This window comes from Lonchura striata, chromosome 2 (genome assembly GCF_050655825.1).
Source record: "Lonchura striata isolate lonStrDom1 chromosome 2, ASM5065582v1, whole genome shotgun sequence".
Classification (NCBI taxonomy): Eukaryota; Metazoa; Chordata; class Aves; order Passeriformes; family Estrildidae; genus Lonchura; species Lonchura striata.
In genome coordinates, this window is record NC_140704.1 from 12066800 (window position 1) to 12080938 (window position 14139).

The following is a 14139-nucleotide window of genomic DNA, read 5'->3' on the forward strand; positions in this document are numbered from 1 at the left end:
CAAAAGAATTTCAGTGTAATCTATTCTAGTTGTTTTAGGTATCTGTCTTAAACTGGGTAGTAAATCACTAGAGCTTTATCCATTTACTAAAGAAAAAGATCTCAGGCTGGACACACACCTAAAGATTTGTATCATGGTACATATACCAAAGAAATGTAAAGACAGCTGAAGATACGTGAGATTATTTTCATATGTATCCCACAGAGTACAAACCCTACAAAAAATTTAAAACATGTAGATTGATCTTTGTTAAGATATCTTGGCTTGCACTAGTCCTAATCACAGTAATTTTATCTAAATGAAGAGTTTCTTGTGGAAACACCCTTATGTGTGTTGCTTAGATGTCATGCAGGCCCTTAAATCCAACATTATAACATCAACATTCAGGTGTTTGGACACCAACTGAAATTTTCAGCCCTCAGAAATACGCAAAATATTCACATAGTCACCAAATTAGGTGACTAATTCAGGAAGAATTAAGACAAAGGTAAAGGATTAAACTCCTTTTATAGTCGGTGGGGAGAGAAAAAAGACTTTTGTCAAACTCTGCTTCGTCTTGTATAGAGTAATGATTTAATTATTGGACTGAGAGAAATTCTTAATAGCTTTGAAACTGGAGAGAGACGTCTCCTGCAAGCAGTCTTACATTTTAAATAAAATGCAACATCTTCAATAACAGTGAAAGTGCTTACCTGGAAACCCTTAACCTTGGCATTACAAAGCAATAAGCTCTTTAGATTCAGTCCTGCAAATCAGAGAACAAACTGGAGATCCAGCATCATCTGGCTAACCAGGGATACCAGTGATTCCATCTTTGGGAGTTGAGAAAAAAATCTCTAACCATTAACTGGCTGGGCAGAGTGAGAGGTATCTCCCTTAACCACCAGCAAAGAGGAGGAATGTTCAGAATTTTGTTATCAGAGGATTGTAAATTTTGCTAAGACTTGGGATAAGTGCCAATACATGCAGAGCCTGCATAAACAAGGGCTCACTTGGCACAGTGCAAAACAACTGGGGAGCATTCCTGAAACTAGTAGGTAGATTGTTTCAAGTAGTTTTGTGATTTTTTTAATTTAAGGTACATATAATGAAGGTTTTATGCCTAAGTAAAAATGTATTTATTTCAGTAGTTCCACAGTAAACAAAGCCTGTATTCAGCACAAGGGATGAGTCACTGCTTTCAGGGAACACCCCTCTCATAGCTTTCCCACATTGCTAAGTATACAAAGAAACTCCCCTTCCAAATATTTCCCACCACCTGGGAGGGTTAAAACATCATCATAGTAAAGGGAGGAGAAAAGGCGTAGGAGATATTTCAACACAGGTCAGAAACACCTACTACCTTTTCTCCCAGCTCTTAAAGATTTTCCACATTTTCCAAGAAGCAGCTTGTGATCATTGCTTTTCCATGCAGCAGATTCTCTGAGAAGCAGAAAGAGCTAATGTTGATAAGGATAAGATCAAAGTCTCCACAAGCACTGTTCTTCTCTCCTTATATGACATGGAACCAAATCCTGCAATAGTTTGCCTAATGCATTAGACAAACATTTATAATGCTGATACCGCTAACATGCTGTCAGACTTTTATATTAAATATTAACTCATATTTTGCTGAAACAAACTGGTGCTGAAACAAAAAATGGTCTGATATAGAGCAGAAATAAAGACTTGTATCAAAATTTAATCTTCAGATTACTTGTGCACAAGACAAAATATGCTCAGTTTTCTGCAATTGGAAGTTGCTTTTCTCCCCTTTTTTAAGTAAAGTAGAAATGGTTTCACTTCAACTTATCATTCTTAACTGAGTATTTATGCTGGAATTAGAAAAAATAAATGAGTCATTTACAAAAGTCTTAATCTCTGATAACCCTCCAGCTATCACTGTCTAAGTATTGTTGAGGTTATTTTTTACACTAAGGGGAAAAATTAAAAGAAGAAAAAAGATTAGCATTTGCAGTGTTTTCTCATTGTTTTAGCCCAGAAAACTGAAATTACCCAGAAGTAATTTGAGGTCCATACGTGTTGTAACACCAGCAGCACAGCTAGTTTTGTGAAGTTTAACCAGATAATATGACTTGTGATCTTCTGAAAAATAATACTTTAAAGGAAAAGAAGTTAAGTTATACAAAATCATGGGTCACAAAGCAAAGACTGAGGAGGAGGAGGTATACCCCTGAGTGATTTGAAAGAGACATTTAGAAAATTTGGGGATTAGTAAAATACTATTTTGTTTGGATTTGGAAAGCACCAATTCAAATGGTATTTTGTGAACACCAATCTCAAAGCAGAATTTAAGGGCAAAAGAAACAGCACAGCTATATCCCACATGCCTAAGCCACAAGAACAACTCTGCAACATAGGGCTTTAATTAACTAGTGATCATGCAAATTTAAAAACAAAGATGATCTCTTGAGAATCCAATATTTGAGTTCATAAGAAAGGAGAATGGAGTTCAGTGTCCTTTCATGCTCATGGCCCTCAAACATAGTTAGCTCATACAGCAACAAAAGCAGTTTATCCATTCTGAAGAATCAAGAACCTCCCAGTCAGAAAAAAGCTAAGTTTAATCAAGTAAAGTCCAAGTAGAAATTATGAAGGAATTAAAGAGATGTTTCAGGAAAGAGTATTAGAAGAGCTGCTCCTACGTGGAACTTTTGTTTGTCAGGCATTATTTCAAGATTATCATATCTAATTCTCAAAGAGTTTGCAAAAACCAAAGTTACTTCAAGGCTTGTCAATAGAATGGGGTGTATGGACCATTTAGCTTTTTGACAGCTCATATTTCCTTATCAGAAAATAGTAAACCTTTGTGTAGACCCAAGATAACTAATCCAACACTTAGATGAGTCACCCTGTATATTTTGTTGAAATGACAAGAGTACACCCAGTCCCCTGGCTGGTTAGGCATTAACCAGAAGTTAAATGCATAATTAACTTCAACCTCTATGTGTTTAGTTCTGAAGAGATCACATTCCAATAAGCAGCTGTTAATCTTTTATATTTGTAAAGTAGACAACTCTGCTTCCTGTAAGTCAAATAGACACCCAAAGTAGGAAAGAAAACACGGGAATTGCTACACAGGTCAACCCAGCAGACTGTTTGCTTGTTTACCATGGTGACAAGCTCCAATTGCTGCACCAAAAAGATAGCACAAAGAAAACTGCACTCAGAGCATAGCCTATTCTTCAGTTGATTTTTTCCCTTTTACTTAAGAAGAGGAGCGTGGCGTAGAAGGTAAACAATTTTTTATAACCCTTCCAAAACACTTTTTAGTAAACTACCATTGCATGTCTAAGTATTTTCAGCCTCCACTGCCATTATTTTGAAACCCAAGGTTTCAGGTCTGGATTTTAAGGCATGCTATAACCCACACCAGAGATATTTTCTCCTCTGAAGATGGAGGTTAAGGGATAAAGTTGTAACCCTCCAAAGCTGCACCAGTTTCAGCTGAAATAATTGTATGAGTCCTGTCTCTAACAGAAGATTTCAACAAATTAATTTACAAATCATAGCTTTTCTATTTTCCTTTATGAGTCATCAGATATTTTACTAGTTCTTCCTCTCAGTGTTGTTTGAGATGAATGCTCTGAAGGGACACTCTTAATCCTTCAGAAAAAGCACTGTAGAATGCCAAGTGTGAGTCTCAAACAACTGCTTCTTCAGAAGCTACACCCAAAAATTTCAGTCTAGCTGTGAGCAGCAGCTCCGTACTAGCAGCAGTGGGCTGCTGCTCTTTCATGGGCAATTCCTCTTACAGCCTGAGCCTTGATGAGATCAATGTCTTTAGGGTCTGAGGCAATGCTTTCTTCAGTCATAGGGTGAATTGGGGCTAAGTTATCTAAGATAAATTCTTTGGGAGTCTGATTTCACACAAACCAGTGAAGAAAGTCACAAAGCAAATGAGAAAGCTTTTCTTTATTGCTGTTATCTGAAGTCATAATTTAGTTATATCACTCAGAATGACAAAAGATTTGAATCCTTCAAAAGCAGTCAAACTCACTAGTATTGTTGAGATGTGTTTAGATGGCAGAAACTATGTATTTTGCTTTTACAGTTCTCCAGAGACTATACCACTATTGTGATTTACTCTCACAGAAAATCATTGCTTTGACCAATGTCCAACAGGGAAGAATTTGAAATATTTTTTTCCCAGCAAACAAACACTAATTATACAAGTTAATCACTAAAGTAGGCTCAGGAGGTCATGTTTCACTGAATGAAACTACAGGAAATGTCCTTGGAATAACTACAGTCAATTAGATGAGTTTCAATTATAACATAAATGTCAGGAACAAGAAATGCAGATGGATACTTTAGATAAATCAAGAATGCAAGATAAAAAGTGCTTTAGCAACCTGTTAAGGTTCAGATATTTTACTTTTCCTAAACAAATACAGGTTTCCAAAATTAATGTGGAGTTAATGATGCTTATGAAACCAAAATACAGCAATTCTTCTATCATGATCTTTTTATTTAATTCCTGTTAAAGAAACATTGGAGAGGAGGTGTTTTTAAAGGTTGCTATAAAACTTGTATTTTTGGAAAAAAACTTAGAACCCAAGCTTTTTGTATAATTATTAAAATAAAATAGAGGATTTCATATCATGAGAATTCCAGTGTTTTTGAAACACCTTAGGACAGAAAGGTAAAACACCAAAAGATGTCAAAATCATTCCATGTGTGCTCAAATGAGGAAATGCTATTTTCAGGGATATGGCACTTCCTCAGCCCATTAATCTTGTTCTTGCACTAGATTTTTATTATCTTAGAGAAGTAGTATCTTTCAATATAGTCTAATAAAAAAGGAATTTTGCAGCAGGATTTTTCCTGACATTTGAAATGCCACAGCCACTGCATTTTAGACCGAATCACGGTGAAGTATAAATACTAACTAGTTCTATAAGTCCCTAAACACAGTCACCTAAAGTTAGGTCACAGACCCACTCTTAGAAAAGGGACTTCAGCAAACAAAAAATACATAGTTTAGAAGAAGCGTCATGTATTCATAAATACTTGTAGTCAAATGTGGTAATAGTCTGTGATAGGCTTTAGGTGAAAATTTTTTACAAAGTTTCTTAGGAGCTACTCAACTGTTTCAGTCACCCTTGATTTTTCAGTGGCTATGCAACAGCTTGATGTTTGTTGGTCCTGGGCTTGTGGAGAAATCATCTATCCCAAGGTGCAGCATCTGTACCATGCAAGAATATTTGGGACAGAAACTGGCAAGGGGAGACCACCTGAAACTGCTGGGTCTGCAGCTCTGTCACAGCAAAAGGTGTCAATACACGAGGTTTGCTCATGGCTCCCAAAGTCACTCCCCCAGGTAATGCAGAGGGTGGTGTGCCCGGGGTGGCTCACAGGCAGCATGGCATTTGCCCACTGCTGAATCACCAAGAGCAGATAATGAATGTCCTGGTGCTGTTTTGTTAAAGCTGTTGCCTCACTTTACAGTACCCAGGGTGTAACTGTGGCCAAGTGGTTGAAGTCCTGCCTGTGCACAAGTGAATCATTGCTGTGCTGTACAGGACATTCATCCAGTGGTTCTGAGGTTAGGAAATACAATATATCTGACTTTGTTCTGCAGTTCTCAGAGTGATTCATCAGATCTTATCTACAAGCCAACTCTCCCCTTTACCCTCAGACAAAACAGAGGAGACAAAATTGGGTGTGTTAGGAATTCCTCTTGTATTAAATACTCTGGGAAATGACAGACAAATGCTCCCCTCTAGTGAAATGACTAGTGGACTAATATGTCAGCTAAGTGAGCAAAGCAAAAATGTGCTTGCATGTGTGCATGTGTGTGTAGATAAACACCAAAATTATGCAACTTGTATCTAAGCTCACATCCTCCATGCTAGACTATGTGTTTCACTTTTCTTAGGTTTGATTTATGCATCAGAGAAATACTTTGCCAAGAAACAGTAGTGAATGGCTGAGTACAATTAATACAAAAAACTTTCGACAACTTCAAAGTTATCTTACCAGTGCATTTCTCATTACTTTTTTTCTTCTGCTTTTGAATATTCTCTGACAAGAAAAAAACAAAGCAGCCTGAGAAAAGAAAATCAACAACTATTGTTATCATAGTGATAAATCATCTTTAATAAGGGCTTATGTGCTTTCCTGTTAAGCAAAACAAAAGATATTCTTAAATGCTACGAGATTTCACAAGCATTTCAAATACACCACAAAAAAATTAAAGAGAGAAAAAACACATAGGAGCTTTGACTACACTAGAAGCATTTGGCTTGTCCTTTACATGGTATATTTTGAAATGCTGAGCTTGCAGAAATAAATATGCTGATTTTTAGATTTTTATTAAAGGAGAATGTAAAATAAGAGATATTTTCTTAAAGAGTAGGAAAAAGATATTTTCTTAAAGGGTAGGACTACTCAAGAAAGAGTAGCCTTTCTTGAGAAAGGCTATTCTTATACATGAAACTGAAGGGGAAAATTTTAAAGGATTTTCAAAATGGACTTTTGTGTATTATTAAAGACTTGAAAATTTTCCTTTTGGCTCATAGAATATGTGCTATCACCTTACAGAGTTCTGGAATTACCTTTGTACTTGTAATTTACAGGACAAATTTTTACTCTGGCTATTATCCTCTTACTTTCTCATGAATTGTTATTGATGACTGAACAGTGAATACTAGAACTCTGTTTTGGGTTATAATTGATCCAATAAATCAAATGAAATAATTTCTATTTTCTGATTAAATACACTAAACTCTTAACATCAGGTTCTGTGGTTTGGAAAAGCCTTTGAGGGCATGAAATTTCTTAGGGAGGAGAAGTAGCAGATAAAGAGGATTGAAAATTTTTGATATATTTTAAACCTCTTTTCTTTCTAGTCAGTGTAAGCCTTGCCTTAGGGATAGTTTCTAGAAAAATTAGACTACTCTAAAATTGCATGGCTGAGAGCACACCGGTTTAAATTAATTTTTCATTGTCAATCCATGTAATGTAATTATATATGCTGTGTGGTCTCAGTTGTAGAAAATGCAGAGGATTTTAGCATTTTGCATGAAGTACTGGAAAGTTTGATGTCTCTTTGTCTGAGACATTATTGTCACCAAAAGCATCACTTTCCTTTGATGTTCACCTGAACCATTTGAAGAGGTGACCCAGGAAATGAAAGAGAGGACAAAAGGAAAACTTGCAAGGAAATTTTCCATGGGAATTAGCATAAGAAAAGATAATTGCAATCCATGGGGATAGTTCAGACTAATGCCCCTACATGGTTGATCCAATGAGTGCATTGAGTAACTGGCCATGCTCACACTTCTAACTCATTGCATATTTTTGAAGTGTGAAAGGGGTTAAAACTAACATTACAATGGACCCATGTACAGACTTAGTAAATACAGATCACTGGCAAAGAGTTTGAGAGGTTTGATCTTGACCACTTGTGGCTGTCAAGGTCTACACTTTAGTGACTGAAGAGATTTTCTAAAGAACAAAAGAATGTAAATTACTCAACTGTCAGAAGAAATGCTGGGGACAATTAGATGGAAAATCTTTTCCCTTTCTTCACTACTTTTTTTCAAATATCATTCCCAGAACAGATCTGTGCTAGAGGCCGAAGACTTCTGTTCTGACAAGTGCTTGAATGCGATTTTAAATGTTCACTTCAGATGCGTAACTGCTGAAGGAAAATAGCATATCTCAGATGTTGGCTATAAATTCATGAATAAGCATGTAGCTATAATTTTGTTTCATAAACACGTAATAATCAAAGGTGGAGGATTTTGCACTTTTTAGTGTTCTGTATTTAGACAAATTCTAACTATTTTACTTTCAAAATCTTAGTTTGCATTTTGAAGAGTGTATCTGTACAAATTACAGAGAGTTTTGTATTTGTTGTTCAAGCCACAAGCCACTGTGGATTTGTGACTGAATGTGTAGAATAAGGTCCCAACTTGTTTGGGTAGCCCTTAATAGATTTTGTACTAATGCTTAGATGCATTGGAATTTTTTTGCCTAATTAGTAGTATTACAAACTGAATTTGCAGTTTCAAAAATCAAAATGTTTCTTCAAAATAGCAGTTGTTGTAAGCTACTTGTTAAAGGAAGTCAAATGGAAACATTTTCACTGAGGATGGAAAGTTTCAAGGAGAAACAGCAATTTCACAGGAGAGAGACTTTGATGGATTCTGAATTTCAAAACAGATTTCCAGACCTAATTTTCAAAGGACCATTCAGAAAAAGCCATTTAAACTAGACGATACCAGAAAATACTTCTATCTTTCTACGACATAAAAATTAGGTTTTGAGTGCAGTTGCAGTGAAAAAAAAAATCAGTCTCTTGGTATAATACAATTTAATTCAATGGGTTTTAAAATCATCTCACAGAAAAAACAGCTGAAATGTGATTAAATGCCAAGAATCAAGGAAAACAAGCTGCAGTAGAGCATCAAAAGTGATTCTCCTCTTACTTGTGATGGTGTAGTTTGGCAGCTGGTGAATTCACACCAGGACCCTCCTTTGAGGAACATTATTTTGAACTGTTTTTTCTTTTCACAAATAGAGTACAGGCAGAGAAAGACATCAGTGCATTCCATGAATATAAATGTATTTATGTTGAAATGAGTCTTGGTACTTTTAATTATTTTTAATTGTTATTAATTGTTATTAATTGTTATTAATTGTTATTAATTGTTATTAATTGTTATTATTGTTTTTAATTGAAACTTCTGACATTTTCAAATCACAGCCATTTCTGCAGAATTATATGAAATTAAGTAGTCATATACTATGCACCTCCACTTAGAAACTGTTGAGAAAAATAAGAACCATTTCTAACTTAGCTTAACAGCCATACATCCTGCTTGCAAATAGTTTCAGCACGTTACCCCCACAAGAAACTCCCATATTTCTGATGATTCTAGAAGTATATCATACACATGCACCAGACATTTGTCCTAAGAAGCACAAACCTCTTTTAAGATAGCAATATTATCCTCAGTTTTACTGAGTAAATCTGGCTTAGAAGATTTTGTGTTAGGGTCTCACTTCCTGAATTTGATGGTTTATGCATATATATATATTCAGTTATTACAAGCATTGCTTTGTTACCTAGAGCATCTTAACCCTTCATCCTGTGAGAATTTTTAAGAATTTTTAGGAGAAGCTGACCTTCAGGAAGTTATCTGTCCATTCCAATATCAAAATAGCCTCAGATAACACACTTCATTATTTTTTTTTCTGTATTCTCCTCTTATATGAACACAACAAAACAGGTACTGTCTTCATTTGCACTCAGCCTTCACAGCTACACTCTGTAAACTTACTTGAAATATGTTAAACAATAAATCATCGCCATATGTAAAACTGTTTGCAGATTTTCTTTATTGGAAAAGGAATATTACTCTTATTTTAAATAGAAGAGATAACGTATTTGTTTGAAATAATGTGATAGGGTGTGAAAGAAGTGCAATTAGAGTTGCCAAAAAATTTAGGTTTTGGAAAGCACAGCAAAAAAAACAGCCATCAGATTGAAATAGCACTTTTGGCAGAACTCAGAACTCATTAGGTTTGTATAAAACTGTGCCCTGCTACTATAAGCAAGCACAAGTAAGGTTTTGTTGAATATGTTTCCACACAAAATGGCACTTTTTTTTTTTTTGTTCCTCTGAAGTATAGTAATATTTTTGGCACACAGTGCTCAACCTAAATTTTTTTCATAAGACCTTGCCCACATTTATCTGAACCTATGAAGAAGGGCTGGAATTTCACTCTGACAGCACTGCTCTGAGTCCAGCAAAACATGAATCCCAAAAGTCATGCTGCTTTTCCAGGTACTTTAAAGCCATAAATCCATATTTAATTAGAAGTTCATGAAATACTGTAGAAGATATGATTGCTGTTCTAAAAATGAAATAAAAACCTGGGCCTTTGGCTTTCTTCTCTGACTCTGGGCCATAATTTAATTAAAATTGCATATCATATGCTAAAAATCTCATTGACAAGTCTTAGTTTAAGAATTCAGATTCCTTGTGGTACCTCAATCTGTGCTTTCTATTCTGCCATCATATTGTTCCATATTCTTATCCCATTTCCCACCCCCGTGCATCATGCACTCCTTCCTGTCTTGCTTCTCATTAACAAAGTGAATTCCTTTGAGATTTAATGCTCTGATGTTGAAGTTTGAGCACTGTCATCTTAATATCTTAATGGATATCTTACTTGACAGCTCTGTGAATTTTAGCTCTCTTCTTTAACTGTATATATTTGTGGGAAAAAGCTGGCATTGAATTTAAGTGCAGAGAGCTCAGGCAGGCTTGAAATGGAAACCTAGCTAAAATAACTGTGATTTCTTCCTGCTGCATTAGAAAATGGAATAAGCTTCAGACATTAAAAATAAAATAGTACATCACTGATGTAACTGGAATCCCATCCTTTATATCAAATGCCAAAGTGTGATATTAATGATTTATTATACAAAGTTGTTTTTGCATTTATAGCAGAGTTATGGGCAATGATGAAACTGAGGTAGATTTTGCCTGTATGTCTGGGAAATTCTGTGTTCCTGTGGAGAAATATCTGTTCTTGAATCCATTAAATACTTTTCATATTTTGGCAGTGAGATTCTTAGGAGTCACAGGAGTGGGATTACATATCGTCATTAAAAATCTTACAGTTTGCAAAGAATTTTAGGTACTGTAACATTCCCAGTCCCTAGAATGGCAGGGAGTGGTGGCATTTCAGACCTTTGGCATCTCAGAGCGAACATCTTTAGACAGTACAAAAGAATAAATACTTGTGATTTCAAGCTATTTCAAGTAACTACTTTGAGTTTTCAGTGTGTGTATGCATTTGTTTCCCTGTTATGAAGTGGGAATATGAACATGACAGAAGACTGTTCATTGACAGAAGACAGCTGGGAAGCTTGTGCTGTATCTATGAAGTTATTAATCTATCTGGAACAGTAAAATACTACTTTCCATATTAAGAAAGACTATTTGTATATAAAGGTGATGTCATAGTCTTAATTTACATGAAATTGGCTATTCATTTGGAATTGGTCTGTAAGAAGTCAATTCACATAGATTTTCCACATAATTACATCTACAATGTTTCTCAGACACTGGACCCACGTGTAGCATTTGCATGATATATCTTAATATAAGTATTTCACAGCATATTTCCTCCTCACAGCTGTACTTCTGAAGTAGCACCCACACCTTCTGTTCTTGAAATATTGGACTTTCTCCCCAACAGCTGAATTCTGCATGTAGGAAAATTCTACCCTCTCTCTCCTCAGTGTTCAGGCAGAATCCAAAGCCTGCTTATACTGATAAAAATCCATTCATTGACTCACAGGTCTTCTAACTATACAACAACTTATACAGTCCCTGGTCAATATGTCACTCTGCTCTTCACACAGGGAACCTGCCAGATTAGATATTCAGGATTCATGGCACTCAGAAATAAGATGATGGGTAAATCAGGAGGCAGGCCCCATATTCATTCCAGTTAAAGGCTTGCTCAGTTTTGCATACTCATATATTCACAGAAATTATGATGTAGTGAATTCTGTATCAAAAATCTTAAATATTTATTTTAAGAATTAATGTGCTGAAAGAACTGGAGTGAAGACAGGAGCATGCAGAAGCAGAGCCTCTCCTTGTTATCTAAGATCAGGGAAGGAATTGAGCTGAAGAGAAAACCAGGAAAGGTAAGAATTTCCGTACTGGAATAACCCCTGGGATTGTAGCAACAAAGATTTTGACTTTTTAGGCATTGAGGCGTTTAAAGGTTAAAAAAAACATTGTGATGAATTTTTGTGTATACCACTGGATTAAGAGGCAAGAAATAAGTGAGGTAGTATGAGACATGTAGTGTTAGACAGCTTCCACAGGCTGGAAGCTTTGCATGTTTACATTGGCAGGGGGATGGGGTTGCTTATACAGGATGGTTTTAATCTACATAGCAATTCACTTTCTGCTGATAAGAATATCAGTATTTGGAGTTTTAGGTTTGGGTTATTTTGTAATAAAATCCATCATGTGAGAAGTGAAAAGCCATTTTGTTTAGAATTAATTGCAACACAAGAAGGCCCTCACAATGTTTCTGCTACAATGGTTTCAATACTTCTATTTTAAAAACATTATGCAGAACATAATTCTCATGTTTCACCACTACTGTCAGTGCATACTAAAATAATTTTTTGTGTTTTATTTTTGGTTCAATGGTATTTTCAAGAACTAGTTTATCATTACTTTTTTCCTGCTTTCTTCGATTTTTATTCCATGATGCTATTTTTCTTGTGATATGCTCTCTCTACCCGTACAAGATGCATATTTATCTCTTCAACATAAGGAATTGCAATGGCTGGTATTGACTTGATATCTGTTTATTTCTGAGTAAGAAATCATCCCCTGCATTTAGAATTTGATTAAAAAGGTTTGTTCAGGCACATGCAGCAATTTCATCAGAAAAACCCTGGGTTTCTAGTGGCTGTGAAATGCAGGAGCAGAGCTGTGTGGGTTCTGCATTTTCACACATAGTCACTGGGAACATCCAGCCTTTGGAATGAAGCTCAGCATATCTTAACTCCAAGGACACAGGCCTAGTGGGAAAAAATTGCAGCGCACAGACTTCATCTCCAGCAAGTGCCTGTCAAGGACGTGAGGTTGGAGGTTAAAGGGCTGAGGTTTAATTCCCTGCCCAGCTTTTCTCTGTGACTCTGGACCTGCTGCTCAGGCATCCATGATGGTTAATGGGAGCTTGTTTCCAATAAGAAGTTCACTTGGCTACCATATAAAAGAGCATCTCCTGGTGCTCCAAGGTGTGAAGACCTGCAAAATTCTGAGACAATGAGACACAAAGATCACTGGGAGTGAAAAGAGGACAGGAAAGAAAAAAGGCAGATATAGTAGTTGATTCCTTTTTTTAGAAATTATGCTTGTCGAACATACCTTAATGTCTGAGATTTCTGATTTGGGTGAGGTTTTTTTTGCTGTGATCAGATGAGTGAATATAACTTTTTGCAAAATAAGCCATTTACAATTTTCTTTTTTTAAAACTAAAGATGGCTTCTTAATTTTCTCTTTGTGCTAAAAATCCTCTCTTTTCAGGTATTCTCTACTGTCTTGTCATATAATCAAAGTGAAGGAATGAAAATATACCCAATTAAGACAATCATGCCAAAGTGAGGGAAATCAAAATTTGGCCTCCTACCTGTATTTTACAGAAAACTGTCATGACTGTCTCCCAAATAACCTTTATAGAAGAAAAAAAGAAAAATGGACTAAAATTTATATTCTTCTCAGGAGATGTCTTTACTGATAGCATCTGTGCTCTTCTGCACTCACAGTGAGCAATGTGGCTTTGTTTTTCAAAGTCAATTGTTCACTTGCAGTCCAGCATTCAGCCACTTGGTATTTCTGTATAATCTGAAGTCATACTTAAGCTCCAGTTCTCCAGTTCTGCAAATGAGAAGCAGAACTGGCACACAAACTCTCTGTAGTCTGTAGTTGCATTATTCAGTAAAATTCTCCCAACTTAAAGCAGACAGTTGTGTTATTTATCATAGCAAATAAAATAAAGAAGAATTAGTAAAAATGGGTAAATACCTATAATTCTCCTGCTGAAATATTTTTTCTGTGAATTTCATCACTTACTATTTGTGTCTCAGTTATTTGTCTTTTTCTGTGACCTATTTCAGAATGAGAACTTTCCTGTTCTTGTCTTCACAGCTCATAACTTTTATTACTAGGATCAACTCTCTTTCCTTCTCACCACATTTGAAAGAAACCAGATTTTTATGATGTGGTAAGTATTAGTGAGCACAGTATAAGTGAAGTCTTGCCAGAGATTTCATTATTACTTCCTTATATTTACATCCTACATTTATAGCACTATGTTGGCTTCTAAATTTATCCCTAAAGTTATCTAGACATTCATGGACAGAAGATCACTATTATATCAAAATTCTTATGGAACTGCTTTCCTCTGCTTGATTTCTACAATCACCTTGGTTTAGGGTTTGTTTTTTTGTTGGTTTTTTTTTATTTATTTTTTATTTTTTTATCCATTTACAAACATATATGCAAGGAACTGAGCAAGGTCACAAGGTGTTTTTCTTTCCCTTTTTTTTTTTTTTTGTTGTTGTTGTTTTTTTTTTTTCTATAG

At 35.5% G+C, this 14139-nt stretch overlaps 1 long non-coding RNA gene across 3 annotated transcripts in view; it reads left to right on the forward strand.

Moving 5' to 3' along the window:
- Positions 1-302: 302 nt before the first annotated feature.
- LOC146768113 (uncharacterized) overlaps positions 303-14139 on the forward strand; it is a 33866-nt gene continuing 20029 nt past the window's right edge. Inside the window, exons 1-4 of one of the 3 annotated variants that reach the window (XR_014950556.1) lie at positions 303-3234; positions 5118-5323; positions 11571-11680; positions 13704-13779. This is a non-coding gene — a long non-coding RNA (uncharacterized LOC146768113). Of the gene's footprint in view, positions 3235-5117; positions 13780-14139 lie in introns of all 3 variants that reach the window. The other 2 variants (XR_014950555.1, XR_014950554.1) reach the window with 2 other exon arrangements.